General features: G+C 29.9%; 1 long non-coding RNA gene across 1 annotated transcript; it reads left to right on the top strand.

Moving 5' to 3' along the window:
- Nucleotides 1–1464: 1464 nt before the first annotated feature.
- Nucleotides 1465–3537, top strand: LOC142639403 (uncharacterized). The gene is made up of 3 exons (XR_012845154.1): nt 1465–1474; nt 3209–3288; nt 3488–3537. It is a non-coding gene; the product is annotated as an uncharacterized LOC142639403 (long non-coding RNA).
- The last annotated feature ends 2475 nt before the right edge of the window (nt 3538–6012 follow it).

The raw sequence follows: 6012 nt of genomic DNA, 5'->3' as shown, positions 1-6012 counted from the left end.
CCTCTGCCTTTCAATTGTTTTTTCTTGAGAGAGCGTGTCAAACCTTTCATCTTTCAATCATTGTAGAAAAGTCAACATTGTACCAATGTTAGTGGGAGCGCTTTCACAAAACCAATTGGTAGCTGATGAGTTTCAACTTTCAACTAGCTATAGACTTTTCAAACTATGTTCTCCACCTTCGAAATTAATCATAACCAATATTACTTATTTACATTGATGGATTTCATAAAGTTCTTTTCTTTTTCTTTTTTTCTTTTTTATCCTGAAAAATTTCACAATGTCGTTTTTTACTGTATTAGTTTTTTTTTTTTTAATCTATTAATGAAAACAAATAAATGAAGAGTTGATGAATATTCTTTCTGCCTAATTTCTATTATGGTCTTTGAAAATGTTCTCCCCCAACTGCACTAGTCATCTATGCCATTACGGATTAGGTGAAAAAAAAAAAAAAAAAAAAACATATGCCCACAAAAAAAGAATGTACCTCCTATATATAATTAGCAGTAGGAACTGCTGAATATTTCGATATTAGGAGTATTATATTAACCAATGATTAAAAAAAACCAACCCCCGAATAACATTTGATATAATGCTATCAGGAGGGAATTTATTCTTTAAAAAATGTATTGTTTGAATACATATTGAAAATAATAATAAAAGGAGTTTTCTGAACTTAGAAAATTAGGAGATCATTTGGTAACGTTATTTGAATTTTTTGAAAATACGTGTAGGTGAAAAAGTGTGTGAAACTATATATAATGTTGTTTAAAAACTGAAAAATATTACTTAAACTACCATACTAAACTGCCCCTAGTTTTTCTTGGAGCTAGAAAAAGGTGTCCATTAGTTTGTTATCTCAATTTACAAAGTAGAGAGATCAATAACTCACTATCCATGCAGCTCATCTTGTCTGATATTGTTGAGAGCTTAATAACCAAACAATATCGTGGACCCATCGAACTATCTCATTCTCCATCAACTATTCTTATCCTAATTTATTACACATGTGGTATCAAGAGCTTTATGACTTGGCAATATTGTATATTTCCTCTTGAAACCATGATTCCATGTGCACGCTAACTTGACTCTGGCTAGTAAAAAATTTTGAATGAAGATATTTGTGCTACTTGCTAGAAGAAATATTGCAAGAATTTGATCAAGACAAATATGGCATTATCGCAATAAATTTTACGTGGAAGAAATTTTGAGCCAATTAATGAAGACAAGTTTTTCATGGAAGGTACGTCCTTTTGTCATAGGCCTTTCATTTTACTAGTCTAGAATCTAGATATAAAGAAGATATTTGTGCAGCTTGCAAGAAGAAATCTTATACCATTTAATCTGGAAAAAAATGGCACTATCCAACTTAATTGAAGGGTTATCCAAAGACCAGCGGGGGTTGTAAATATTTGTATGGACAAATGGAGGAAAGGTAAGACTGACTCAAGAGTTGAGGGCTAAGGCGATAATCTAAGTGAGTTATTTTTGTATATTTATATATTAAATAAATAATATTTATTTAACTTTTATACTATCAATCTTTTTAATTTAAAATCTATTCCTCTTGCATTTTTAGAAGTAAAATTGTCAATTAAAATTTTGTATTCAAGTTTGTTAACATCTTCTTTAGAATTGATAATATGACAAATTCTTTTTTATATTTTCTTGTACATAATTTATTTTATGTATGGTTTTATTAATTTTAAATTTGAAAATTTTCCAATTTTATTGATATAGTCAAAAATAAATAAATTGTAGCAATATATGATTTTGGATTAGAATCTAGTGTGTGCGCGCGTGCGCGCGCATAAGTATATCAATTGGATTTTCTTTATTCATAAGGCTTTTCAAAACTATAGTTCTTAAAAATAAATTTAAATGGTCAATATTTGATTAAATTTAAAGTATATAACAATATAACTCGATTTATCAAATAATTATAGTCTCTTTGAGTAATTGAATCACTCAATAATCTCAATCTTCATAAGCAAGGACCAAATTCGCTTAAAATCATATATTTGACAAATCATGGAATAATATTTTACATTAGATTTGGGGTGACATCTTTAATCCTTCAATCATAGAAAAATAGTGAAATTGAAATGGGTGAGTCAATACTAGCATGCCAACTTGCAACTTGCAGGGAGAGTTGGTACCAGCTTTCCTTTCAAAATCATGATTCCACGCACAGCCAACTCTTGACTCTTGCTAGCCAAGAGTCATGAAAGAAGAAAAGTCTAGTACAAATTAAGCAATACAATTAAGGATGGAACCATCCAACAGGTTGTCATGGAATTTAGTCCTTAGTATTGAAAGAAGATATTTGTACAACTTGCATGAACAAAATTTTAATTTTCCACATAGAAGAGCTGCCAAATTTACCTTAGAATTAGTCAATGTAGAATCCTAGAGCAAGTTCCATAAAATTTAGGAAGGAGAATCAGAGTGAAACAGAGACTGAAGTTTCAGATTGATAAATAGAACTAATGAAATGCGGTAGGTTGAATGCTAAATGCTCCTAACTTAGAATTTCTTCATTATTTATTTTTATTTTTTATTTTTTGTATTTCTTGTTTTGAGATTTTCATAAGAATTAAGCTCATGATCCCCCTTCATAACATCCTTTAAGCTTTAACAGCCATTTACCAATACTTTTGGAGTTATCTTTGAAATCTATATTAAATCAATTCAATTCAATTCAATATATATATATATATATATATATATATATATATATATATATATATATATATATATATATATATAAGCAGAGACCTCATGCGGTAGAGCATGAGGTTCTACCCAGTAGAGCCTTTTATAATTAGCTCTTTTATTTAAGCCATCTAGCTTCTTCTTCTTTTTTCCTTCTTTTTTTCCTTTTTTATTTTTTATTTTTATTTTTTGGTTAAAAATTATTACACCATATCTGTTATTACTCCTCACTTCTCTCTCTCAATTTACAATATAAGATTAAAATCACGTTTAAAGTTTCTCAGTTGATTATAAAATAACGTTTCAACTTTTAAGTATGTCTCTTACGAAACCCAAACGTCTCCTTAATTACACAAGCTCAATTATTTTTACCTCTTGCTATTCTGAGTTCTGACCCTTCTCATTTCCATCTCAATCTCCCATGTTTCCCATATATTTCGTCAGACAACCAAAAAACCAATATTTCCTGAACTGTGGTTGAATCTCAATCTTAAAGGATTTCGTGAATGACTTCAAAAGGTCTCAATTCCACTACGGAGATGTTCTCCATGCTTGGCACAACATCAACTTCAACAGGTCCCTAAATCTCTCACTTTGTTTCTCTAAAACTAAATTTTTATGCTCTTTCTCTTTCTCATCTCCTTTTTTAGAAAAAAAAAAAAAAAAAAGATTATTACCTGTAGCATCACAAAGATTTTTGCTACAAATTTTCAAAATTAAATGAATTTGAATTTTGGGTTTCTATGCGGTCTTTTAACATTTGGAATGATTCCAGGAATATAGGTCTGACCTAGAAGATCAGCCTCAAGCCAAACGGTCGACCTGTCAAGGTAATAAGAGAACCTGCATTTGGGGTTTTTTATTTTATAAATTTTTTATTGTGTAGTTAAATTCTTTAAGAAAACGGTTTGGGTTTTTTATTTTATAATTTTTTTATGGTGTAGTTAAATTATTTAAAAAAGAAATCAGTAAGAAACTTCTTTTTTTTTGAAACAAAGAAACACAATTTCTATTAATTTGTTAATCCATATCCAGATTTCTGTAAATACAAATGGATCCCACAGATCGATGATTGAAGCCAAACGCATAATCTGCTCATGACATATAAAATTTGAGGAACAAATACTTCAGTGTCAAGAAGAAAGTAAAGGCTCAAGTTTTTTTTTTTTTTTTGTGTGCAGCTAGAGTTGTCCAAGGCTCTAGGTAATTGGCAGTGATCTTAGGTCCCTGACATTAGTCATGCAAGATAAGTGTAGGTACATAACTAGAAGTCTAAGGTAGTGTATTTGATACAACATATGCAGAGGCGTATGTGTTCATGACTTTTGTTGGATGTTGAAGAAGCCAAAAGATTTTCTGATGGTAGTTAATCAAGGTAAATTTATATCTGGTAGTTCAGCAAGGGCCGGCTCAATGGTACAAGCCATTGATGTGGCCACTTAAGGCCCCAAGTGAAAAAAAATGCCCCTAAATTTTAACCAATAGTATTAATTAAGCCAAAATATTTACCAATAAATAAAATAATATTTTCTTATCAAATAAAAAAAATGTTATGTCCACAGCATTTTTCACAATATTTTTACAAAAAAATCTTAATAACATATTGTTAAAGGTTGTTATTGACAGCAAAAAAATAATTTTAGTGGTGGGTTTAACTAGAAAACAAGAAGCAACTTAACACCTAAGATTTGTCATAAAAAAATATTTTGAATGTAGCACTTCTAAAAGAAAAAAGAAAAGGAAGAAAGCAATTCACAATATTTTTCACAATAGTAAAGTTAGCAAACTTTTACTAGTTTTCAACTAGATTCACCATTGCAATCACTCTTTTACTCACTACTATCAATCTACCACATCAACAAATGTAAAAAGTTTTGTCAATTTTTTTTTTGTGTTTATAAACTTAAAAAAAAAAAAATCTATGTAATTTTATGTATGAAACAAGATAACAAATTTTCGCCTTAGGTCCCCAAATGCATCAAGCCTCCCCTGAGTTCAGCCAAATCCCACAAATCAAATGAATGAGTTATGATACTTCTAAGCTTCTGAAAGTGGCTTTCCCTAATAGAATACCTTTGTGGACCTAAAATGCATAGTCAGTAATCTCCAGACCAAGAAGAACCAATTCCCAGAGTTGTAGGACTCTATAATCACTATGAATGGCAACGGAGTAAAAACTAATACTACAAAATCATATATAACTACATACCATAACTGCCAAAAAAACCCAAGCTAAAGTGTCAACCTTCTATTATGTATGGCTACTGTAGGTGAGGTTAAGCAGTGTATTAACCGTTGGTCATTATTATGCAAGAAGTAGAACCCAACATAAATAATGTTATAGTTGGTCTTAAGTAAAAAATTTAATCTCTTAGCCAAATTTCTGGAGCCCTTTGCCATAAGGAAAAAAATTCCTTTTGTTTTATGCCTTTTATCTATTTTTTACTGCCTATTCTCTTCCCTACTCAAAAATTTCATGTGTTTTATGGTTGCCTTAGAAATTTTCATAATTTTTTGTTCTAGGTATGCTAGAGCTTGCCAGATGCATATTATCATTTTTTTTTTGTTAATACTTATGCTCCTTAAAAATTTTATAAAATGAAATGGTTAATCTTAGTTCTTATCCTTTCAATCTTTGAATTTTTTTTTTTTATTATTATTTTTTTACCTTGGTTGGATCATGGTCCCCAAAGACTCAAACAAATTTCCAAAGATTGCACTGTTTGCACCTATCTCACCTCAATCAGTTGTGCATCAAGTGTTGCTCAAAGATGGAGGGTTGGCATGCCTATCTCACTTCAATTAGTTTTTTATCCTCTTAAGTTTTGTCAAGCAGCCTAAAAAACTAGTGTAACTACTGATTCTTTAATTTTTATATTATTATTATAGTTCTAGACTATGAACCAGTTCAAATTAGAAGTTGCAACTTAGCATTTGACATTCTTTGAGTATTTTTGAAAAAACTATTATCATATTTTGTCACTACCGCTTCTTTTTTTGACTATGTGAAATTCTTTATGAATTTATTAGTTCTCCAACTTGGATTATGATTGCAATAAAGTTGATTTATGAATCAAAATTCAGTGTCATTTTTTTAAATTTTGTTTCAAGCCTTAACAACAGTGTTCGATTACTACGTAGGCAATGCTTTTATAATTGATGACATATTTGCACTTGGATTGAAAATTCATGGTGGCAAAAATTTCCCTTATGTGTGGGACATATTTAGGGTATTAGTTCTTGGTAAGTATTCTGTAAATTTTGGAGAAACACATAGTGAGAGTTCCAAGTAGAAGTCTT

Source organism: Castanea sativa, chromosome 6 (genome assembly GCF_040712315.1).
Source record: "Castanea sativa cultivar Marrone di Chiusa Pesio chromosome 6, ASM4071231v1".
NCBI classification, from domain to species: Eukaryota; Viridiplantae; Streptophyta; class Magnoliopsida; order Fagales; family Fagaceae; genus Castanea; species Castanea sativa.
This window is presented reverse-complemented; position numbering and strand designations above follow the sequence as displayed.